The 26,386-nt window shown below is 35.2% G+C and overlaps 1 protein-coding gene across 1 annotated transcript in view; it reads left to right on the plus strand.

The window, feature by feature from the left end:
• Window positions 1–26,386, plus strand: part of LOC129949165 (keratin, type I cytoskeletal 9) — a 57,815-nt gene continuing 31,429 nt past the window's right edge. The window contains exon 1 of the mRNA XM_056060447.1: window positions 1–12. The gene's annotated coding sequence lies outside the window, so the exon portion shown is untranslated. The remainder of the gene's footprint in view (window positions 13–26,386) is intronic.

Below are 26,386 nucleotides of genomic sequence, written 5' to 3' on the forward strand. Positions count from 1 at the left end.
AAAATATAAAACTTTCACTTTATTAATTAATAAAACTAAGCACTGAATATTAATGAGATCTAACTTCACTTTTTGTTGTATTAAATTAAGATCAATAAATAAGAAATGGAGTCTTTACGATCTAACTCACAAAAACGATCACGATGCAACTGCGAATGCAGTCATATAGTAAAACTTACTTTTGAGTAGAGGAGAATAAAAACCGTTATAAACTGTTAGAAGAGAAAATTATTAAAAAATATCATCAGGTCCTCTAAATCGGTACAGGGCATAGGGCGTCAACAAAACGTCTCCATCCTTCTCGATCTGCAGCTAGATACCTTAACTGTGGCCACGTCTTTCTCTGGCAGTTAGCTTCCGATAGCACTGTAAATTTCCATGTTGTTCTTGGTCTTCCAACCCGCCGTGACCCCTGAGGATTAAATTCAAAGGACTGCTTCGCAATATCATCGTTTGGTTTCCTCAGTGTGTGATGTGACCAATCCATTGCCATTCGCGCTCTCTAATGTCGATGTCCAAGCTCCTCTGACCTGTCCTGCGCCACAATTCCTAGTTAGATATCGTTTGTGGCCAGCGAATTTTAAAGATTTGACGCAGACAGCGGTTCACAGAAGCCTGCGATTTTCTCGAGATAGTGGCCGAGACTTCCCATGTTTCACAAGCATATAATAAAACAGATTTCACATTGGATTGATATGGTCAACCAGCCTGATTCCTCCTCTTGAGTGTAGTCTCAATTCTAGCCTTTATCCGTTCGAGGATTAAAGTTTTGGGAAAATGGACAAAACGGTAATACTACGCCAATTGTTGCAGTTCTTGAGATCACCTTTTTTTGGCACCTTAACAAGCACTATATCCTTCCATTCCCTGGGATAGGTTTCGTTTTCCCACACAGTTTGTATAAGCGGATGCAAGATACTAGCTGCTGTGGCATGATCAGCTTTCAGGAATTCCGCTGGTACTCCGTCAAGCCCGGCTGCTTTGTTGTTTTTGAGGAGATTAATCGCTGTTTCAATTTCAATACCCATGCAAGATCTGCGCATCTCGTTAAGTTAGGGCACTTCAGCACTCTGTTCAACGGGGTCCTCGTTTTACAAGGCACAAAAGTAATCCTTGCACCTGCCTGGCAAAAATCCTCGTTTCAAACCCTCCGAGTGGGTGCCAGGCGGTAATGATCACCATAGTTGTCTTGCACGTTGTCAAGATGGGGATTCTAAAAACCAAGGCGCTCTTCTCAGGAACCGCTTAAAAACGACCTCTCACGTTCTTGCCAAGATTGCCAAAAATTAAGACACCGGAGTGATTCATGAGAGCGACGCCCAAGATAAAATAAAGTACCAGAAGGTTGTTGATGAATACAACCTTCTGGCCAGCCGAGAAAAGGCCGTTAAGCGAAACAGTTCTCAGGTAGAGATCTACACGTCTCAGAAAAAGAGCAAGCTTGACGACCGGACAAACCCAGTGAAAGCACCATCTTCTGGAGCAGCGCAACTGCGTACTCTTAGTGAGGTTGTGAGGGATGACCTCCACGTAGCAGTTATGGATGAGCTCTCCACAAACAGCAAAGGTCTGCTGAACGTGTGGAACTCTATCGAGGCAAGCTATGTACGATATTGTTTTCATACACTATATCAAACAGTGAGGGCCCCTTCCCTAGTTTTGACTCTGGTGAGATGCTCAGGGGGTATAGGGCTAAGGACATCCCTAGACAACCGAAGGCTCACATTTGGTTGCTGCTCATGGGCATAAAGCCAAGCGGTCAGGACCTGATCCGCGGTCTTTAGAGGCAAAATCGGCTGGCCCCATGAAAGATTGCGCTGTACTTAAGCCAGAAGAACCGCAGAAGACCAGCGCCTCTTACCTTACCTTGAGGATTAGCGAGGAGAGTTTAGGGGCTCTCGAAAAGGCCGAGTACAAACTTATTTTTGGCATAAGGAATGCCAAAATTAAAACTCTGCAGAGTCGGGGAACAGACACCTACAAAGCTGATGACAACGTCGAGGTTGACGATGTTATAAGCGGAGTCGAGATCACCAGCAAGTTGCCGGGCTCCAGCTCTGCAGCTAAAAATAATTTAAAAACGCGCTGAAGGTCTTCCAGATTAATCTGAAGCACTCTAAGTGTGCACACTTAGATAATCTGAAAGGCAAACCTTCTGATAGGAGGCGACGCAAATGCTCGGCATACCTTTTGGGGAAGTTCTGAGATCAGCGAACCAGGTGAGTCACTTTTTAATTTTATTATTGAAAATAATAAGACCATTTGTAACAGAGGCAATACTCCCACTTTCGTCTTTCCGAGCTCGAAAAATTATGATGGGTGGGAGGATGTACTTAGTGTTACTTTAGTAAACAACTTTAAATTCGTTTTCGGATCACAAGTGGATTCTTTTTCAAATTAATTTCGAGTCGAAAAGCCCTCCGCCTTATAGAAATCCCAAAATAACTGACTGGAAGAAATTCAGCCAAATTGCTAATTCCAAACTAAGCAACTTACCGAATCCCACTGAATCGATAGGAGACCTTGAATAAAAGGTGAAAACCTTTGAAACTTCTATAAGTAAAGCTTTCAGTGTCTCTTGCCCAGTTAAATATAGCCGTAAAACCCTTTCTTCTTGGGGGAATGAAGAACTGTCCAGTCTTAGGAAAATGACGAGGACAATTTTCAATATCTGCCACAAACATAAGTTTTAACAACCGCATAAAGACTCTCTTAAAATTTACAAGACATAAAGGACTCCACAAGGCTCAGCAAAGTTTTATCGAAGGAATATTGTAATCCTTCATTTCTAAAAAAGCCTGATGGAACCTGGACAGCCTCTCCAGCCGAATCTCTTGAGCTGCAGATGAAGACGCACTTTCCGGGTTGCGAGAGTGATAACCCCGAACCGCTTGAAACCACAGAGCTAAACGTAGCTCATGTGGAGCAAGTCAATTCTGTTATAACCAGAGAAAATATTTTGTGGGTCATCAATACTTTTTCTCCATATAAAATCCCAGGCATGGATGGCATACTGCCAGTTAGGCTTCAAAAGTTGCATGATGTGGCAGCTCCATGGCTGGAACAAATTTTCAAAGGATGTCTCCTTCTCAATCATGTGCCCATGTCGTGGAGACAGGTCAAAGTAGTTTTTATCCCGAAAGTGGATAGGCGAGGTCACGAATCCGCGAAGGATTTCAGACCAATAAGCTTAACATCTATTGTGCTTAAAACCTTGGAGCGCATTCTTGATTACCGTATTAGAGAAATCCTAGTTGGACGACCTCTCGAAAGATCTCAGCATGCTTATCTTAAGGGCAAATCTACCATGAGGTAGTGCGTAATGTAGAACAAACAATCCATTATAAAGAATTTACTCTTGCCACCTTCCTAGACATAGAAGGAGCTTTTAACAACGTCCTTACCGAATCCATAGAAGAATCGGTTGTTAAGTTCGGTGTAGAAGACTTCATTCGAGAATGGATTATTTCCATGCTCAGTGGTAGGAAGATTCGAGCCACTCTAGGCAATACAAACAAAACACGTGAAAAGGGGAACACCCCAGATTGGAGACCTAATCTTTTTTCTGAATGCGACAAAATGGCTCTTACATAACATAAGCTTCTCTATAAATCTTTCCCTTCCTATCACAGGTCAAACGAGTTTTTGGTATCAAAACGGCGCACTACAGCGCTAATTGGATCTCAGGCTAGGTTGCCTTGAAATCGCCACTTCTACCTAATCCTTCCACCTGCGGAGTTGATCTTCAGTTGATACCAACAGTGTCCAATCCACATCCATTACAGATAATTGTTGTTGCTTTTTTTCCAGACAACTTCTTTGGCTATTTGGTACAATTCTCGGATATCTCCTCTTCTTGCAGCGGTTTCATCAGCGTTATCAGCGAGTCCATCTATCTTCACCCTCCTGTCACGTCGCACACAACGATAGACCATCTGTGTGCAATCCGATATTCGTTTCGCAATTCAGCCTTTCGGTAAGCGTCTGTCTCGGCGTTTATTTGCAGCTTCAACGAGTTATGAAGCTCTATATTTTCCCAATTGTCTTGGGATATCAATTTGCGAGAACTAATGGAGCAGCCTCTACATTAATATACATCTATAGGTATATGAATCTAATAAAATAAGAATGTATGTTTTTATATATTTTATGTTCAATTTCCTTTCAACAACCAATTTATTAATACTCCAGCTCCACTTGCAAACATTTTTAATTTGATTTTGTGGTTTTACTTGAAATTAAACGTCATTTTATTTTATTTTTGCCGACCGACAACAATACTATAGTTAGTTCCGTTTCCTTTTCCTTTTAAGTTCCATTACTATACAAGTATGTCTATAAATATCCTGAAAGTATGCAATGTTCATCTCTAGCGTTCAGAGTTCATTATTTTTCAACCAATAACTGAAGAAATCATTTTTTAAAGAAAACGTCACAACCAGATTTTTGTATTTCTAAATAATTATGTTTTGTTTTTGCAAAAATTTAACAAAAGTTAAAACTGAAAAAGCCAAAACGAAATTGTCAAACCACATTCATAGCATCAATATTCAAAATCAGTTAACTAGTTTTCAAATGACCAAAGCGCGAGTAACCCAATAACTGTCCTGCTTACCTAGGAACATAGGTAGGTAATTGTTATAGGTTATTGGATGTTGTGTGCCTTCAACTAAAAGTAGCAATTGCTGAAGCACAATAACACACTTATCTCATAACTGTTTGATAGTGATAACTGAAATTTCTGTTCCATAAATTATCTGATTAAATTAACAATTAAATAGTTTTTGAATCATAATGAAGCGTGTAGGTAAACTCGTCTAGCTATTTGCATAATTTGAGTTTGCAAATCTAACTCGAGTCACACGCACAAAACAAAGGCATACAAGCGTGTGTTGTAGAGCGTTTTAGCGTGCATACCGAGCATACCAAATAGGAAGCCATATTTGTTTTATATGACACGAATAAGTACTTTTAAAAGGGCATAATTATTTTTGAAAACAAATGATAATCAGAATTAAAAGCAAATGTTAATGGCTGTTAATGAATTAGTTTGATATGTGGAATGAAATTATGTGTTTTTGATGTTATTAAGAGTTTAACTTAGGATTATACATTAATGTTTACTATAATATTATTTTAAGAAAAGAGGCTGCTTTGTGATCCACAATAATTACCCTTCTTTGGTCACATCTTTCGATATTTCTAAAATTTTTACAAAATATTAATAACAACATGTTGTGTTATATTGAAAAATTAAGGGTCTAATGTTTTATATCCATTATTTCTTCTTTCAAGGAATTTTTAAAATGTATTGGGTTCTCAGAGCTCTGGAAATATGCATACCTAACGCCCGCCACTTAATAAAAAGGTTCTAAAAATCAGTTTCACTTTTTGTTTGGATGCATTCAAAAAACAATCCCAAGTTGATTTCAACTTTACAGACTTTTGACAAATTATGTCATGAGGGTCTATTAATATATTAAGTAAAATTGATGTTCAAATGGTAGACATGTGCATTCAAGAGGACACAAGCGTCCACAGGTTTTTCTCAAAACCCACCTCTGTCTATCAACTTCTACTCTTACCTGCTCGCGGTGAACATCGGATGCCTAGTACCTCAACTGGAGATTGGGTTCCAACAACAGTGGAAAGTTATTGGGGGCAGCGAACAAGAGAGGGGGGGAGAGGTGTTTCCACTAAGGCACCTCTCCTTATCCAGACGACAGAGCGGAGGGATTCCCAAGATGGAATCAACGGTGGCGTCTACAGTTCCAGTGAGGTGGAACTACTTAAGGAACACCTTATAGGGCTTTTACGACATATTCGGAGCTCAGGCCTGCAAGGAGCGGTCTATCCGGCTCCCCGTCCTTGGAGTTATACTAAGGATCTGGCCCTGACCACGTACAAAATATCTTTAGTTGCGAAGCACCAACAAGCCACGGATACGGACGGATTCACTGTAGACAACCCACGCAAACGAAATAAGGACAACGAACTTCGGATATGAACGTGGAATGTTAGGTCCCTTAACAGACCACGTGCAGCCGAACAATTAGCGGAAGCCCTAAACTGCTGCAAGGCAGATATTACCGTCATCCAACAAGTGCGATGGGATGGACCGGGCAAACGCAAAGTAAAAGACTGCGATATATACTACGGCGACTGCTACCGAGAACAAAGACAGCGTCTACTTGGGTTTGGATTTGTTGTTGGAACTAGACTCAGGCAAAAAGTCTTGAGTTTCAACAGTGTGAGCGAGCGCATCACGACAATCTGCATCAAGGCTAAATTCGCCAGCATAAGCCTAATATGCGCGCATGCCCCAACAGAGAAGAAAGATGAAGAAACCAAAGACATATTCTTCGAGTTCTTGGACAAGACTCATGAGCAGTGCCCTGGCTATGACATTAAAATTGTCTTAGGAGATTTTAATGCCAAGCTAGGAAGAGAAGACATCTTTGGTGGCATAATCGGGAGATACAGCCTGCACGACACTACCTCCGACAACGGATTCAGGCGGTGCGGGGCGAGACGTTCTGGAAGTACGCAGTTCACGCATCTTAATATCTACAAGGGGACATGGAAATCTCCTGATCAATCAACCGTCAACCAGATTGACCACATTGCGATCGACGCACGGCACTTCTCCAGTATCCAGGATATCCGAACATTCCAAGAGGCCAACATTGACTCGGACCACTACCTCGTTGTAGCCAAGGTACGGCTACGGATATCCCGATCCAAGCCAAAACAAGGAAGTACTGTGAGAAGATTCGACGTTAGACGGCTACAATCGCAAGAAACTGCCATGTTCTTTTCCGCTCGAGTCTCTAATAACCTCTTAAGGAGTCCTATGCTGCCTGCATTAAGCATTGAAAACCAGTGGCAACATTGCCTTGCAGCCATCAGAGATGCCGCCTCTGAAGTGCTAGGTTTCACACGGCCACCACAGCGAAACCCCTGGTTTGACGACGAATGCCGGCAAACGCACGCAGCGAAACAAGAGGTATACAAAACGGCGCTGTACAAAAGGACTAGATCTGCTCGCGAGCTCTACGAGCAGAAGAGGAGAGAGGAACACCGGCTTCTTAGATGGAAACAAAGCATGAGAAGCGCGTGATCGAGGAGATAGAGGGATGTCACAACAGGAACGAGGTTCGTAAATTTTACCAAAAGGTAAAAAAACCTTCCCAAGGGTACCAGCCACGAACCGAAGCCTGTAACGACGATCAAGGGAACATCGTAGTAAAACCACAGTCGATGCTGAGAATATGGAAAGATCACTTCTCCAAATTATATAACGGCGATGACGAACCGAATTCCGCTGTAAGGGAGATAGAACCACTCAACCTCGGCGACGCAGATCAACAATTCCGCCTACCCGACCTTGACGAGGTGAAGATAGCTATATCTAAACTTAAGCCAAACAAAGCTGCTGATGGAGCTGGCGGCATCGCTGCCGAACTATTCAAAGCAGCAGGCGATGACTTGGCATGGAGCATGCACCAACTCATCTGCAAAATATGGTCGGAAGAAAGCATGCCCGATGAGTGGAATCTCAGCATAGCGTGCCCGATACATAAGAAAGGAGACCCTCTAAACTGCGCCAACTACAGAGGCATCAGTCTCCTTAACATTGCATATAAGATCCTCTCCGCCGTATTATGTAAACGTCTGAAGCCATTCGTCAACAACCTGATTGGTCCTTATCAGTGTGGCTTCAGACCAGGAAAGTCCACAATCGACCAAATATTCACACTACGGCAGATCTTGGAAAAAACCCAGGAGATTCAAATCGATACCCTCCATCTCTGGAAAGAATTGTGCAAAACTCAACCGTCAACACTAGAGGCACAATCTTTCAAAGGTCCATCCAATTGGTCAATGAGGGCAAGCCCAAGTATATGCTGTCATCAAAATAGGACATTGAACAACGACGTCTTGGACAAAACGTTACCATGAACAGCTATAACTTTGAGGTAGTTAAGGACTTTGTCTACCTAGGCACCGCTATTAATACAGACAACGACACCTGCGCTGAAATCAATCGAGGAATAACTCTTGCAAATCGCAGCTTCTTTGGACTTAGAAGGCAATTGAGAAATAAAGTCCTTTCTCGAGCACATAAAATCACCATCTATAAGGACGGCGCAGTAGAGGAAGACTGCGACTCAGGTGGCGCACCCAGGTGTAAAAGGACCTCAACCAACTGGGCGTGCAAAACTGGAGACAGCTAGCTAGGGTCCGAGCTAGCTGGAGACGCATGTTGTTTGAGGCCCAGGTCCGCCCCGGACTGTAGCACCAGCTTAAATAAGTAAAGAGCGTTCTCCATTTCCATTACGGTTGATGGTTCACTTCCTCCCAGATTTTTGTCTATATAACGCTAGGTATAGCGTTGTGGAATTTTTACTGATGACAATGAGCAGGTTCAAACAATATTAGGGACTTCATTTGCAGTCAACTGCATTCTCAGAATGTACATTTTGACCAAGGCAACTGGTTAGTTTTTCAAGTGTCATAATTTTCAACCTTGGAACATTACTTCACTTACCTCTACGTTCACTTCCTTTTAAAAAAAAACTATCAAAAACCTTATTGTCTACAAAACCCTCCTCAGGCAAGCTACAAATCCATCACGATTTGTATTAAGTATTGTAGAGGAATATTACTTATTTCTCTTTCAATTTGACAAGGAACTCTTTTACACAAAAGATTATCTGAAATTGTGCCGAGAATAAATGATTCATGGAGTCATAAAGTTCAGCTTTCAGTTTAATTAAAAAACATTATCACCTGTCATTGTGACATAAGGTTACTTGACTTGATAGTTATGGAGATTTTTCTTGACTAACTTTCTTGTCAACTTTCCACTAAAGTTGCCTAAATTAGAAGGCAATTTTTTGACATCTGGCCAATCAGATACTAGAAACTTGCCTTACTTTCAAGTCCTTTATGTCGCCTGAACCTGCCCAATATTAGGAACTATATTTCAAGTTTTGCATTCGTAAGAAATGTCAAACTCGAGATTCCGTCCGTTAGTCTGTCTATCCGCACCTCTAAGGCCAAAACCATTGTGTTGATTGAGTTTAAACTTGGAAGGTAAAGCCCTTTGATAAAAGTGCTTTTAGTGTTTGTTTATGAAATCGGACATTAGTATTTTGAAACATGGATTTTGGGATCAAGTTTATTCTGAAAAGAATCCATCTTCTTCGTTTATTGTTTTAAATTCAATCTTACAAAAGCATATCAATACATCTTCTTCTTTTTCCATTAAGAATACAAATAGGCTGGGATGTGACCCACACTGATAACTTCCAATCCCGTTTCTCGATTTGTCTTGCTTAAAAGTTTGTCTATATTTACTCGTATCAATTTTTAACAAATTTTGCGTACTATTTTATGTAGATTTTATTTTTTATGAAAAAAACGGACTGTTGGATTTTTATATAAAAATTACTGAATATTGAAAACAATATTTTCTATGAAATAAAATAAGTTTGAAGCCAATACTTTTAATTTTTGAAAAGCTATTTGAGCCGAAAGTAAATTTTTACCAAGTTTTAGTATTGTTTTTTTTTAGAGTTTTATTTTTTGTACAAAAACCGTCAATTAGATTTTTCTCAAAATTTGTCCTAATGTTGAAAACAATATTTCTTATAAGAAAAAATTAGTTAGAACCTATTATCTCAAAGTTTTAAAAAGATATTTGAGTCGAAAATCATTTTTTACGAACTTTTGTTAATTTTTTTTTCGGTTTTTAATTTTTTGTACAAAAACTGTCAAATCGATTTTTTTCAAACTTTAACTGAATGTTGACAACAAGATGTTTTGAAAGATAAAAATAAATTAAAGCCAATATCTCAAAGTTTTGAAAAGATATTTGAGTCATCAAATTTCAATTTTTTTCAATTTTTACCAACTTTTATAATTTTTTTTTAGGTTTTTATTTTTTGTAAAAAAAAAACTGTCAATTAGATTTTTTCTCAAAATTGTATCAGATGTCAAAAACATTATTCTTCGTTGCACAAAATAGTTTTAGAGATGAAATCATTTTTCAGTCGTAAAATTTTGGAGGTGACAAATTTTTTTTTTTCAGTTTTATTGATTTATAAAAAAAAACCATTATATTGATTTTTTTCAAAAAATATACCTGTTTGGTATCACGTTACAATATATTATATAAAATTTAATTCAAGTCTCTAGCGTTTTTGGTTCGTAAGATATTTAAGGTTCACCAAAATTTTCACCTTTTTTTCAAACTGCTATGGTGAAAAAACCACCCACGCAATTTTCCTGAGAGCCCTTTCTGCATCTTTCTGCCTTATTATCTGTATAACAAAATTTATTTGAAGTCAATATCTCTTCTGGTTCTTGAGCTATGGACGACGAAAAAAACGTAGCGAACGTAGGGACGTACAAACGTACGTACACACGCACGCACAGACATCTTTCTAAAAATCTTTTATTTCGACTCTAGGGACCTTGAAACGTCGAGAAATGTCAAAATTTTCAATTTGACAAATCGGACCCATTACAATAACTTCCTATGGGAAGTTAATAAGACCACGAATAATAGCACTTCAAGAAACCCACGTTTATGATAACCTTCCAATCAAGACTCCCAAGCAATATTCTGCCAATATTCACAAGTCAATCTAACAAAAATTTATACCAATCAACTCTAACACTTCAACAATAGCCGTAGAAATAAATCTTAAATTTAAAATAACCATATTATCTCTTTACATTCATCCAAAACAAACTTTTTCTTCATCCGACTTAGAAGACATTATAACAACAATAAATTCTCCACTAATAGTTACTGGAGACTTTAATTCATGGAATACACTTTGGGGTTCGCCCTCGAAAAATAACAGAGGTAAAATAGTTGAAAATTTTGTATTAAATACAAATCTTGTAAACGACGATAAACCAACACATTTCTCAACACACAAAACTTACACGCATGTCGACCTAACTCTGGCATCTCCAAACCTCCTCCCAAATATCACCTGGAATAGGTCCGACTTCCTGCACGGCAGCGTCCATTTTCCTATCTTAACATGCATTAGTTTTAATGATCAATTAACACAACATAAACCTTCTCCAAAGTTCTTAACTGACCGGGCAGATTGGAAAGCTTTTCCAATCTAAATCACTAGAATATTTTGAAAATAAGCCTCGATCCACAAATGTGAATAGGGAAGCAGCATTATTTAGTAAAGGTCTTCGTTTCGCAGCCAACCTGGCTATCCCACAATCTAACATCAAACCATCCACTAAATTCGTCCCTTGGTGGAATCCTGAAATCGCTGCCCTCCGCGAAAAAAACAACACCTTTGAAAAATTTATCAAAAATATCCGAATATAACAAACCTTATTAATTACCGTAAGTCCAACGCCATTTTTCGCAGAAATGCCAAAGCGGCAAAAATCGAAAGCTTTTAAAATTTCACCTCAAACCTAAATCCCAATACATCTAGTAAACAAATTTGGTCAGATATAAGAACACTCACAGGCATCTACATTCCCCATTCAATAAAAGTAATTGAAACTGGCAATAAATCCCTAACAGATCCACACTTGATCGCAGAACTTTTTTCCAAACACTGTTCTGCTTATTGTAGTGATTCTAACATTTCTACTCAGTTTCAACAAGCCAAATTAGCATCATTCAACTTAAGACCGGCCCAAAATAACCTATCACTACAAGCAAAACAATTAGAATCTCCATTTAATTTACTTGAATTGGAATACTGTCTTAGTTCAGTCAATGGCAAAACACCCGGATATGATCGCGTATCGTATCCGATGCTAAAAAATATGCCACTAAATATCGAAAAGCGACTGTTGGAACTTTTCAATGAAATATACAACCAAGGGATACTCCCACATTCTTGGAAAATTGCCACTATAGTTCTAATCCCAAAGCCTAACAAACACCCTACTGATATAAACAGTTATCGACCTATTTCTCTTCTACCCTGCACAAGCAAAGTGTTTTCTTATAAGACAAAATAAGTTTGAAGCCTAAATTTCAAGTTTTTGAAAAGATATTTATGTTTTTTTTTTAGATTTTTATTTTTTATAAAAAAACTGTCAATTCGATTTTTCTCAAAATTTTATGAGATATCAAAAACATTATTCTTCGTTGCACAAAATTATTTTGGAGATGAAATCATATTTTAGTCGTACAATTTTGGAGTTGACAAATTTTTTTTAGTTTTTTTGATTTATAAAAAAACCCGTTAAATGGATTTTTTTTTTCAAAAAATGTACCTCTTTGATATCACGTTACAATATATTATATAAAATTTAATTCAAGTCTCTAGCGTTTTTGGTTAGTAAGATATTTAGGGTTAACCAAAATGTTCACCTTTTTTTAAACTGCTATGGTAAAAAAACCACCGACGCAATTTTCTTGAGATCCCTTTCTGCATTTTCTGCCTTATTATCTGTATAACAAAAATTATTTGAAATCGATATCTCTTTTGGTTCTTGGGCTATGGACGAATAAAAAAACGTCTCTAACGTACGAACATACGTACACACGCACGCACAGACATCTTTTTAAAAATCTTTTGTCAAATGTCGAAATGTCAAAATTTTCAATTTGACAAATCGGACCCATTACAATAAATTCCTGTGGGAAGTTAAAAGTTAAAGGATTGCAAGGAGCAACAAAAAGATCTAAATCATTTTTGGGAATGGTGCTGTAAAATTTTTTCGTTTTTTCCTCTGAGCATTCCTAATGTAATCATGTAATTAAAACCCAGGACTGTTAATTTTTCCTTTATTTTTTTGCTGCTGTAAAGTTTGAAAATATTCATTCCTCCATCGGTTCAAAAATGTTTGCATAAGCCCTTACACTCGTTAATAACGGTGGTGGTTTAGGAAGTACAATCATTAAAGTACTTGTCAAAAATGGCATGACTTAGGGTTAAAGGTTTAAATTTATTGCTATTTTCAGCAAGAGGAAGGGAGTTAAGTATGAACTCTATCTGGCCTGTTTGTGATTTGAAAAATATGTTACATGTGATGTTTTGCAGAGCTGCCTCCCAGATACCACCAAAATAAGGAGATCTAGCTAAAATATGTTTTATTCGACATCTATGTAATTGATCATGGTATTGGAATATGACACATAAAATGGTGGCAAAATCCTCTAAGGATAATGAAGCTTCGCAAAGCACCCAATACAGCTATTCCGGCGGGCATATGGCCAATAGGCGCTGTGGTTAAGCCGTTTTTAAGCCATCCAAAAAGCGTATCCGGCCAACATCAACAGGTCCTGAATACCTAATAAGAGATAGGATTGATGCTGAAACACGTGGAAGTATTACGAAACCAACCATGCCAGAATTCGATACCTTATCGCCCACGCATGAGAAATCATATTTATTCTAAAAGAGGCAATTAGTTTATATATTCCAAAAATTCGCTTAAAAAAACAAATACACCGCCTTGGTTTAACAAGGAATTGATTAATTTGAATAACCGCAAAAAAGCATTTAAATTATTCTGCAACTCTAAAAATAACAATGGTCAACAAAATTTTAACTTTTTTTTGCCACACGTACTTTTTGATATTTTTTGCTTTAGTTGGTGATCATAAGAAAAAATAAATAGTTAAAAAAATTTGTTGGCCAAAGATTTTATTTTATGAGTAATTTAAAATATTGCGAAATAACACAGATCTTGTTAATCAAAACTGTATTTTTTTAAAAAATGACTTTCTAAATCTTAGATTTTCTTCCATGTTTCGCTTCTGGTTGGTTCCTTTTAATTACCCAGCAGTAATCCGCTAACATATTTGGGTTCCATTTGCCCTAGTACCGCTTTTCCATATTCAAAATGTGTTGATGGAACCTCTCACCGTCCTCGTCGCTGACAGACACAAATTGTCAGGAAAAAAATTCAGATGGGAGTCTGAAAAGTGGATATTACGTGACATGTTGCAACCCAAAGCTTTATATGTCATTAACAGCTCGCTAACCAACCCCCTGTTGCTGTCACTCTTGTGGTTACCCAACTAATTTGCAACAACATTTTTAAAAGCCTTCCATGCAGATTTTTCTAAATCGCTCAGTTTTTAGACGAGATCCTAATAGTTCTGATTGTTTTTTGGTCGAATTTAGATCCCAAACTAAATCATTTAAGTCTCCTTGAGTTATGAAATGTGACACGTTTGCAATTCCTTTAAACTGAAAGTCATCGTCCTCGGCAACACATTTACCTGAAGTGGACGGTTGTGAATGGTCATTCTCAACAGACGTAGTTGCAACTAGTAATAGTTCTGGCAATTTTTTACAATTAGAGAATGGTCTTATAGCCGAAGATAAGTTAGGATAAATAACAGTATTTTTTTTCTTGTAATTTATACCGTTTATGTCAGTGAGACAAAAATAACAATCCGAAACGTGATCCCGCTGTTCAGTAAATATCATGGGTACTGCAAACGGCATAGGCCGTGCGCCTTTCTTCCAGTCGGAAGAAATTTGTATATCTCGGTAAACGAAGTTATAAAAGAGTTAAACAAGCTGACTTTAGATACAAAAGCAGGATTTTATAGTTTCCCACCAATACTTTTCGAAAATACCGCACAGGCATTTGCTTTGCCACTTAGCATTATATTCAACCGATCTACTGATTCAGGCTTATTTCTTAAAAGTTGAAAAAATTCTTTTATATTACCTATTTACAAAGCAGGTTCAAAAGCTTTGAAAGCTTCAGGGGTATGGTTTTCACTTTAATCTATTGAAATGGTTTGAATCGTATCTGAGTGATCGAACCGAAATTCGTTCGTATTGGCAATAGGCTTTCTGATGCTATTATGGTTACATCTGGTGTCCCCTAAGGAAGTCATCTGGGCCCTTTGTTGTTTCTTCTACTTCTCAATGATATTCCAGATGTTCTGGTTCATTCACAATGTCTAAATTTTAATAATGATAAAGACCATCATAATAGATTATTTATTATGTCTTAGTATTTTGAAACATGAATTTTGGATCAAGTTTATTCTGAAAAGAATCCATCTTCTTCGTTTAATGATTTTAACTTAATCTTGCAAAAGCATATCAATACATCTTCTTCTTTTTCCATTAAGAATACAAATAGGCTTAAAAGTTTGTAGGGTTGGGTTAAAAAAGTTGTTAGTTGAATTATTCTTAAAAATTTTACAATTACCAACAATATTTTTCATTAAAAGAAATAATTTAGTTTTTAAAACCTAGTTTTGTTAAATAGATTTTTAGTCGAAAACAAAGTTTTAACAATTTAAGTAGCATTCCTTAAATTTTTACAAATTGGATAAATGAAATTAATGTGAGGGATATCAAGAACCGAACATCTTGTAGATTTAATTTTTTTTATGAAAAATCGGAGTGTTGGATTTTTATAAAAAAAAAAACTTCTAAATATCGGAAACAATATTTTTTGTGAAATAAAAAGACTTTGAAGACAATATTTTTAATTTTTAAAAGCTTTTTGAGTCATAAGTAAATTTGTACCAAGTTTTAGTATTGTTTTTTTGTTAGGTTTTTATTTTGTGTAAAAAAATAGATTTTCCTCAAAATTTTAATGAATGTTAAAAACAATATTTTTTAAAAGATAAAAGTAGTTTGAACCCAATGTTTTAAAATTTTGAAAAGTTATTTGAGTGCAAAATCAATTTCAACCAATTTTTTTTACTTTTTTTATTTAGATTTTTATTTTTTGTAAAAAAAAAACTGTTTCTCAAAATTTTACTCAACATTGCCAACAATATTTTGTAATAGATTAAAGTAGTTTAAAGTCAACATTTCAGTGTTTTTTTAATAATTTTTTTGCTTAGATCGATTCGATTTTCCTTAAAATTTGTCCAAATGTTGAAAACAATATTTCTTATAAGTTAAAATTAATTGGAAGCCAAATATTAGTCTACTACCAAAATGTAAATGGACTTCGGACAAAAACTAATATGGTCTATAAAAATGTAAACAACCTTCCCCACGATGTCATTATACTAACAGAAACTTGGCTCAACTTTTCTATTCTTGACTGGGAGCTTTTTGATTCATCTTATCATATTTTCAGACGTGATTGACATGATGAAGAAGACTCTAATGTTGTCGGATGTAACACTTACGTGTTACCTGATAGATGACTTTCGAGCCACAGGTGTCGAAGCTCTATGTATCAAAATCAAGTTGAAATCTGGCCATTTATTTATTATCTCTGCGTATATTCCTCCAAGTTCAAACAATGAGGCTTATGAAAAGATTAATGACTGCATAGAAAATATTTATGTACTTATGGAACCCGAAAATGAAATTTTGATCGTAGGTGACTTTAATCTACCAAACCTTAACTGGACAAAAATTGATGACGACAACTTCCATGTTCCAATAAATGCGTCCAGCCTTAATGAACTAACATGTATAGATGGTATGTCATCGTGTGGTTTAAGTCAATTCAATTAAATGAGAAATCGTTTTGGAAAAATTCTTGACTTAGTGTTTTTCGTCGATACAATTAACAACGAAATTACTGTTTTAACTGCTACTGTAAAACTAATAGACGAAGATCGACATCATCCTGCATTAGATATTTCGATAGGTTTAAACATGTCTTCTCCTTACAATAACAATAATAACAACAAACTTGAATTTGACTTTTCTAAATGTAATTTTGTAGATCTTTTTGATATGTTAATAACTGTAAATTGGAATCAATTATTTTGTAATTGTAATATTGAGGATATGTGTAATAATTTTTATAGAACTCTTTTTAACTGCTTTTACGAAACTATTCCTTTAAAAAGATCACGTTTTGCTTCAAATGCACCACCATGGTTTGATACGCGTATTAAAAACTTAAAAAATAAAAGGAACAAAGCTTGGGTAAAATATAACATAACTAGAACTGACGATGATTACAGAACTTTCTTAATTCTAAAACAACTCTTTTCTGATTATTCTAACATTCTATATGACGATTACATTTGTAAAATAGAACATGGTATTAAATCTAATCCAGATAGTTTCTGGAATTTCGTTAATAATAAAAGGAAAACGTGTGGCTATCCGAATTCGATGTCAAATAATTCGTCAACTAGTCATGATCCAAAGATTATTGCAAACATGTTTGCTAATCAATTCAAAGTAGCATTTGAAGAATCAGACTTTAATAATTCCTCTTCTTTTTCTTCTTCTTCTGACCGCTTTACTCATTTAAACGCAATTAATTTTGAAATAAGTGAAGACACAGTTGCTCAACATATTTTAAAACTCGATGAGTGCTTTACTCCAGGCCCCGATGGTGTTCCATCTTATATATTAAAAAAATGTGCTTCTTATTTGTCATATCCGTTATGTGTTCTCTTCAATGCATCCTTTAAAAGTTCAATTTTTCCCGTTATCTGGAAAAGTTCATTTATTATTCCCATACACAAAAAAGGCCCAAAGAATGAAATAATGAACTATAGGCCCATTGCGAAACTATCTGTGATACCTAAACTGTTTGAGTCAATTGTGAGTAATGTTCTTTCTTTTCATTGTAGTTCTCTTATTTGTGATAGCCAGCATGGCTTTGTCAAAAAGAGATCCACTGTAACTAATTTATTTAACTTCGTGTCCTTTTGTCTAGATGTATTTGAAAAACGCGGGCAAGTTGATTGCGTGTTTACTGACTTTAGTAAAGCCTTTGACAAGTTATGTCACAATACACTAATTCTAAAATTATACCATCTAGGATTTAACAACAATTTTATAAATTGGATTTCTTCATACTTAAAAAATCGTCGTTATTCTGTCTTGTTTCGTAATGAAAGTTCAATTCAATTTGTTGTCAATTCTGGCGTCCCTCAGGGCAGCCACCTAGGTCCTATTTTATTTGTTTTATTTATTAACGACTTGGTTTCAAACTTAAAAAACTCGTCTGTCCTTATTTATGCTGATGACATTAAGCTTTTCAAAAGTATAAAATCCTCCTCTGACTGTTTATTATTACAAGAAGACTTAACAATATTTAGGGAATGGTGCAATAAAAACCAACTTGTTTTAAATGTTGACAAATGTAAAACTATGAGTTTTACACGTAAAAAAATTCCGATTTTGTACGACTATATGTTTGATTCTTGTCCGTTATGTAAAGTTTCTATGTTTTCTGACTTAGGTATTATTCTAGATCCCAAATTATCATTTAATGATCATTTAAGTTATATAATTAAAAAAGCCAATAGGGTTCTTGGATTCATTAAAAGATTCGGTCGTGATTTTCGGGATCCTTATGTTCTTAAACTTCTATTTATTTCGTTTGTTAGACCAATTTTAGAATACGGCTGTGTGGTATGGTCACCTTATTACTCAATACATGTTTCAAGAATTGAAGCGATCCAAAAAAGGTTTCTGCGTTTCTGTCTTCGGTCTCTTCCATGGGCAAGGGAAAATCTATTTCCTCCTTATTCTCAAAGACTAGCTTTGATCAGCCTCCCTTCTTTGACTAACCACAGAAAGTATTTACAATTTTTTTTTATTGTTGGGATTATTAATGGTTCGATATCATTACCATCAGTTCTAAGTAAATTAAATTTCAGTTTCAGTCGTGCAAGTTTAAGGCGACAGCAACCTATTATTCAAATATTTAGCAGATCAAACTATGGTGTATGTAGCCCTCTCAATCAGTTAATAACAATTTATAACGAATTTCATTTTTGTTTAGAATCTGTAAATGATAATATAAAATGTAAACAATTTAAACTTATGTTTTTCAACAATATTGTATAATAAATATAAATTATGATATTAGATATTATTAGATTATAAGAATTTTTTTTTTTTAAATATTGTTAACGTTAGATTTTAACGAATTAAATAAATAAACAATAAGCCATAATCTCAAATTTTTGAAAAGATATGTGAATCGAAATTAAATTTTGAGTAATGTTTTTTTAGGTTTTTGTTTTTTTTTTTTTTTATAAAAAAAACTGTCAATTCGATTTTTCTCAAAATTTTACCAGATATTAAAAACTTTAATTTTTATTGCACACATTGCAATTGTTTTGGAGATAAAATCACTTTGTATTCGTAAAATTTTCGAGGTGATAACATTTTTTTTTAGTTTTTTTTGATTTGTAAAAAAAAATATATACTTCTTTTGTGTTACGTTACAGTATGTTATGTAAAGTTTAATTCAAGTCGTTAACGTTTTTGGTTCGTAAGATATTTAGGTTTAACCAAAATTTGCACTTTTTTTTAAACTGCCATGGTAAAAAAACCGCCCACGCAATTTTCTTGAGATCTCTTTCTGCATCTTTCTGCCTTATTATCTGTATAACAAAATTTATTTGAAGTCGATATCTCTTTTGGTTCTTGAGATATGGACAACGAAATAAACGTCGCAAACGTATGTACGTACACACGCACGCACAGATATTTTTCTAAAAATCTTTTATTTCGACTCTAAGAACCTTGAAACGTCGAGAAATGTCAAAATTTCAAATTGACAAGTCAGACCCATTACAACAACTTCCTATAGGAAGTTAATAATATCTCGTAAAATGTAATTGACAATAGTAAAATGTATTTACATTTTTTAAGTAGTGATTATTTTTAAAAGTAATCATTACTACTTTTTTGATCATTACTTTTATTACATTTACTTTTATGTAATTGAATTTCAAGTAATTAAAATTCTCCAATTACATTTTAATGTAATTGAAAAAGAATATGAATAGTTTTGCAACTATTTTTTCCCAATTCTGCCTAAAGGTAAACTCTCTAATCGAGAAAATGTTTACATACCAAGAAGACCAAGAAGGCGTGTGCAATAAAATAAGACTGATATTTGTATGACCATTCATCGTTAGTTAATAACATAGAATATCTCCTTAAACAACAATTAATAAAAAACTAAGTATCTTCATAGTTATTATAGATGACTTATTAGATTTTCAAGAAATCTCTCTCAATAGGTAAGTGTAATTATCATTAAACACAATTAAATGAATATGCAAATTTATTATGAAATAAAAAAAGAGGTCTGTAATTACCTACTTAGCAAATCACAGATCTCTTTTCACATATTATAGACACCCACTCACGAGTTTCAATTAATCAATAAATTCAATTAAAAATAATCAATCATCGTAATAGAACTTTATAAAATATAAACAAATAAAATAAAATAAAATAAACCACAAATAAAAATAAACCAGTTGCTAGAATCTTCTTTAACCAGATTTTAAAAATTATTTTATTTACACTGTTGAGATAAATTTGGGGATTTTGTTTTTTAACCTCACCTCGAGGCCGCCCGTCTCAAAATTCATAAGTTTATCAGAAGAAACTTTATGGTTTCTAAGAAATGGCGGCAAATGTCAATTCTATTTTGACATTTGTAAAGGCAACATGACATAACTCTCTATAGTTTGTGCTTTATGTTCATGCGATGATAACTTTTGAGCCACCTTGTATCTTCATTTTAGAATAATTGATACTAACTCGTAAATGTTAGTTGTACAACTTTGTAAAACCCAAACGTGATGACAAGAAAAATAATACACAAAGTTTTACCGTGATTAATCAATCATGTCTTTTAATTGTTACCTAAAGAGTTCCTGTTATACGAATGGTCATGGGGTCTTTAACTAATTTGTCAAATCCTACTGGCATATTCTCAAAGCCCTTTAACAGCCATTTTACAATGACATTTAATAATTAGTTGTGCTCATGAAAAAATTATCTTAGAACTCTTGAAAATGAATGACAGCTTTGTATATATAAAATCAAATGTTGCCACAAGGTGGCGTTGAAAATGGTGTACATGTTGCAAAAGATAAAGTAAAAAAAGCAAAATAGCTTATGTTGCCGTACCATTGGGTGCCGCCCCGTATAGTCTAGTGATAATGATGATTCCATACAGTTTATATACAAAGATGACAGTCCTGCTTACTAATCAGCATATGGAAGATCCACGACGAAAGGTTAATCTAGAGCAAAAGAATATCGATGCTTAAAACTTTCTTCCATATCTTCACAGATTTTCTAAATTTATGAATTTCAAGAATCTTTTTTTTTTCAAGGAAGAACAAAATATACATATTTAATAATTTTGGATGATTTGTTGAAAATAATATAAACATAACTACCTATGCACATAATGATGGTTATCTTAGTGTTATTTAACCTAAAAAAAACCCCATGTTTATATCTTCATGACTTGTTTATAACCTACAATATCTTCTTGAAACCGGAAAGCCACTCATCGAACATTATTTTTGCACTTGGCAATGTAAAGAAGAAAAAAAACTTTAATTAACTTTTTCCATGAAAGTTAAGTTAACAATATCTCTATTTGTTTGAATAACAAAAGAATAAGTTAAATAAAATAATGCATTTGTTAAAGTCGCATACAAATGCTCCTAAGTCGTTGAAAAATTCTAAATGAATAAACGGATCTTCTGCACCTACTACAAATACATACCTGTTCTACAACACTGACTTAATTTACGACCAAACCATTAATGTTTTAACAAACGTCAAAAATTTGCGTTAATAAAATCGTGCTTCGGCTTTATTGCATTAATAAACCCACCAATTTCGCAGAACGTGTACTGGTGCAGGCTTGTTTAGATCACTAAATGTTCATAAACGTTTGACATAATCGAAAATGGCTCCTGCAAGATTTGTTTTGTTCATGTTATTGAACAAAAAGGGATCAACTTTTACAATGACAGGTCTAGTCAGACTTTTATGAAAACTAATGTCAGAATTTTGCAGATCTACATTTTAGAAAAGATCAATATAAAAAACAATTCAATTTTCATTTGTCAAGAAAATAGTATTACAAATATTATAGAATAAGTAGTAATAAATAAATTAAATAAATAGTTTAAATCATAAGTTATTTTGACGTTTTAAGCTTGAACAACGAAAAGTAAAGGGCCGTTTCAATAAAGAATTGACAGCTGGATTAAGCTCAAGTCCTTATAAAAAGCGACACATTATCAACGCATTTATGGCTGAAACACAAACACGCTTTAGCTTCGCCTTCGCCTGACGTTTACGAGTTCAGCCAAAACCTTCAATGCGTGCTATCACAATGAAGCTTCGACCTCACGTTTCGTTTGACAATCGTAAGGAAAAGAACGTAATGTGACTCCAAACGGAAGCTCTAGTTCAATCATCTGAACATTTGCTTTGTCTGACAGCTCATCAGCTGTAAAAAAATGTCAACAAACAAAATATTTGCTCTTTGGAGGGATGAAATAATAGAAATGTCATTCAAAGCAACCTCGAAGCAGGCCTAACGTAACGCAGACGAAGCCGAAGCTGAAGCGAGTATGTGTTTCAGTCATTTATGGTAGTCGGCAGGACCGTTGACATTAGTTGTTTATAATAGGCATGTTCGGTAAGATGGTATACTATTTTTTTTAAATTATTAATATTTTTTTTTAGTTCCCGTGGCATGATGGTTAGTGCCACGGACTGTCATGCGAGAGGTCTTGGGTTCGATCTCTGCCTATGCCAAATAGAGTTTTTTTTCACGGGTACTCCCTCTTGCAAGGAATTGACAAATTCTCCAAGAGTAATTCTTGTCATGAAAAGTGCTTTCTCAAATTTGCCGTTCGGATTCGGCTTAAAACTGTAGATCCCTTTCAACAGGTATGGTTTAGTTGTCAGTCACTTATTTAAGTTATCTTATTTCTTATAAATAACATATTTTTTTCATCATTTTGTAAATTATTTTGACAGTCTTTCACCAATTCTGACAGAAACTAACTTGAAGTCAGCCACCCTCAGATTTATACTCCATTTACTCGATTGTTTTATTCTGAGCTCATAAAGAGCGCTCCGAGCTAACTCTGATTGAAAAAAACACAGACGAGAATATGTTATTTGAGGTCCGTAAAGCTAGAAACACCACAATCGAATTTCGAAATTCTAATGATGGGGTGATTTAGGGCTATTTTTGGGCTAATTTAGTGCTCTAATCCCGACTTGGTTCAAAAATCCCTTCCCCCTCAAACTTGTGGTGTTCCCAGCTTGACGTCAAGCTGGAAACACCACACCTTTAGGTTCGTAATTTCAAAAAACTGATGATGAGGGAATTTAGGGCTCTTTTTGGGCTCCTAAGTTAGCGAAACTCCAAATTAGTATCTCCACCCCTTACCCCCTAAAATGACTCGCAAAGTTGAAGTTTTTGGAGACTTTCTAAACCAAACAAAATTTTAAAAAACTAATGATGGGGTCGTTAAGTGCTATTTTTGGGCTCCTTAGTTCGCGGAACTCCAAATTGTTTTTTTAAGCCCATATCCCCAAACTTAAGTCTCAAAGCTTAAACTTTTGGAGACTTTCTTAATCAAACACAATTTTCAAAATCTAATGATTGGGTAATGTAGGGCTCCTTTTGTGCTAATTTAGTGCTCCTATCCCGAGTTGGTTCAAAAATCCCTTCGCCCTCAAACTTGTGGTGTTCCCAGCTTGACGTCAAGCTGGAAACACCACACCTTTAAATTCATAATTTCAAAAAACTGGTGATGAGGGAATTTAGGGCTCTTTTTGGGCTTCTAAGTTAATGAAACCCAGTTTGGTATCTCAAGCCCTTACCTCTTTAATCACGTCGCAAAGTTGAAATTTTTGGAGACTTTCTAAACCAAACAAAATTTTAAAAATCTAATAATGGGGTAATTTAGGGCTCATTTTATGCTAGTTGAGTGCTCTTATCCCGGTTTGGTTCAAAAATCCCTTCCCCTTAAAAATTAATTTCAAAACTTCAAACATTTTTTATTGCATTACCCTGACGAAATTTTAACAATTTTTAAATTTAAAACTCAAAATAAAATTTCTGTGGAGAAATTCTGTACCGACGTTTTGAAAAAAAAAAATTAAAATAATAACATTCCATTAAAGATAAGATAATTTGCAAACGAAAATACCAGTTTCGTGTTTTTATTTCCACTGATTTGTGTTTTACAAAGGAAAAATCACTTTGTGATGACGTCACTCCCAGCAAACTGAACTACTGAACTCCACAGGCTAAACTCATTTATATTTACTCTTATTATATTTTGGAGATTTGTATATCAACCAATTATATTTAAACAAAACTGTTCAACCAATCAGATCAAGAATTTCTTTTTTGAAATCAAAGTAACCTTCACCGGAATTCAAAATTTAACTAATCAATTTTGAATTTATGCGTATTGAGATATGCGTAAATTGTGCACAAAATTCCTTTCACAATATGCGTAAATTCAAAATTGATTAGTTACATTTTGAATGAAGGTTACTTTGATTTCAAAAAAGAAATTCTTGATCTGATTGGTTGAAAGGCTTTGTTTAAATATAATTGGTTGATACACAAATCTTCAAAATAAAATAAGAGTAAATATAAATGAGTTAAGACTGTGGAGTTGAGTTTGCTGGGAGTGACGTCATCCATCATCACAAATTGATTTTGCCCCTGTAAAACACAAACCAGTGGGAATAAAAAAACACGAAACTGGTACTTTTTTAATGGAATGGTATTATTTTGTATTTTGTTTTTCAAAACGTCGGGTACAGAATTTCTCCACACAAATTTTATTTTGAGTTTCAAATTTAAAAATTGTTCAAATTTCGTCGGGGTAATGCAATAAAAAAATGTTTGAACTTTTTAAATCAATTTTTAGGGCGAAGGGATTTTTGAACCAACTCGGGATAAGAGCACTAAATAAGCACAAAAGGAGCCCTACATTATCCCATCATTAGATTTTTAAAATTGTGTTTGGTTAAGAAAGTCTCCAAAAGTTTAAGCTTTGAGACTTAAGTGTGGGGATATGGGCTTAAAAAAACAATTTGGAGTTCCGTGAAATAAGGAGCCCAAAAATAGCACTTAACGACCCTATCATTAGTTTTTAAAAATTTTGTTTGGTTTAGAAAGTCTCCAAAAACTTCAACTTTGCGAGTCATTTTAGGGGGTAAGGGGTGGAGATACTAATTTGGAGTTTCGCTAACTTAGGAGCCCAAAAAGAGCCCTAAATTCCCTCATCATCAGTTTTTTGAAATTACGAACCTAAAGGTGTGGTGTTTCCAGCTTGACGTCAAGCTGGGAACACCACAAGTTTGAGGGGGAAGGGATTTTTGAACCAAGTCGGGATTAGAGCACTAAATTAGCCCAAAAATAGCCCTAAATCACCCCATCATTAGAATTTCGAAATTCGATTGTGGTGTTTCCAGCTTTACGGACCTTGTTATTTGAGAGAGTTAATTCAGAATCGCTAATCGCTCAGAAGGTCTAATTGATTGAAGGCTCATCGTCATCCGATTCGTTATCGCTTCGCCTTAAAGGCCTTCGAAAACGTTAAATTGATCAACAATTTTGGGAGAAAAATCATTTTGTCGGCGGACTAGGAAAATCTGCATTCTTTTGCCAAGAAACCAAAGAATCAACAGAGAGTGTCACTTTGGTGCGGATTTTAAACCAATCATTGGAATTTTTGTTGACAGGTTGGTTTTAGCATCCAATGAAAATTTCTCTCATTGGTTAAATATTTCCTGATTTGAATCAAACATTTTCTGATTGAAATCTCACATTTAAAGTAACTTTAATTGCGTGATTTTACTGAATTTGTTCTCTCATTGGAATTGTGTGAAATTGGAACACAAATCTGTTCGTTTCACTTTTTGACATAAAAGTATCAGCTGTTCAGGAATATGGCGCCAGTGGCCGTAGGCCATTTTCCAGTAAGAGTAACTTCACTCGTTTGTTTCGGCTTAATGTTCACCTTCCCAAGACCGTCCATCTGGTTTGGTTTCACTTACATGGAAACCATTCCCCTTTGGTAACCTGAAACGAAACTTGGTATTTTTTTTCCTCACGAAAATGACAGAGAGAACCATTGTCAGAAGGACTATGGCCGTCCCGCAAGGCTCAGCAAAGTTTTATCGAAGGAACATTGTAATCCATTATTTCTAAAAAAGCCTGATGGAACCTGGACAGCATCTCCAGCTGAATCTCTTGAGCTACTGATGAAGACGCAATTTCCGGGTTGCGAGAGTGATAACCCCGAACCGCTTGAAACCACAGAGCAAAACGTAGCTCATGTGGAGCAAGTCAATTCCGTTATAACCAGAGAAAATATTTTGTTAACTTTTTCTCCATAGAAATCCCCAGGCATGTATGGCATACTGCCAGTTATGCTTCAAAAGTTGCATGATGTGGCAGCTCCATGGCTGGAACAAATTTTCAAAGGATGTCTTCTTCTCAAACATGTGCCCATGTCGTGGAGACAGGTCAAAGTAGTTTTTATCCCGAAAGTGGGTAGGCGAGGTCACTAATCCGCGAATTATTTCAAACCAATAAGCTTAACATCTTTTGTGCTTAAAACCTTGGAGCGCATTCTTGATTACCATATTAGAGCAAT

Source organism: Eupeodes corollae, chromosome 3 (assembly GCF_945859685.1).
Source record: "Eupeodes corollae chromosome 3, idEupCoro1.1, whole genome shotgun sequence".
Lineage (NCBI taxonomy): Eukaryota > Metazoa > Arthropoda > Insecta > Diptera > Syrphidae > Eupeodes > Eupeodes corollae.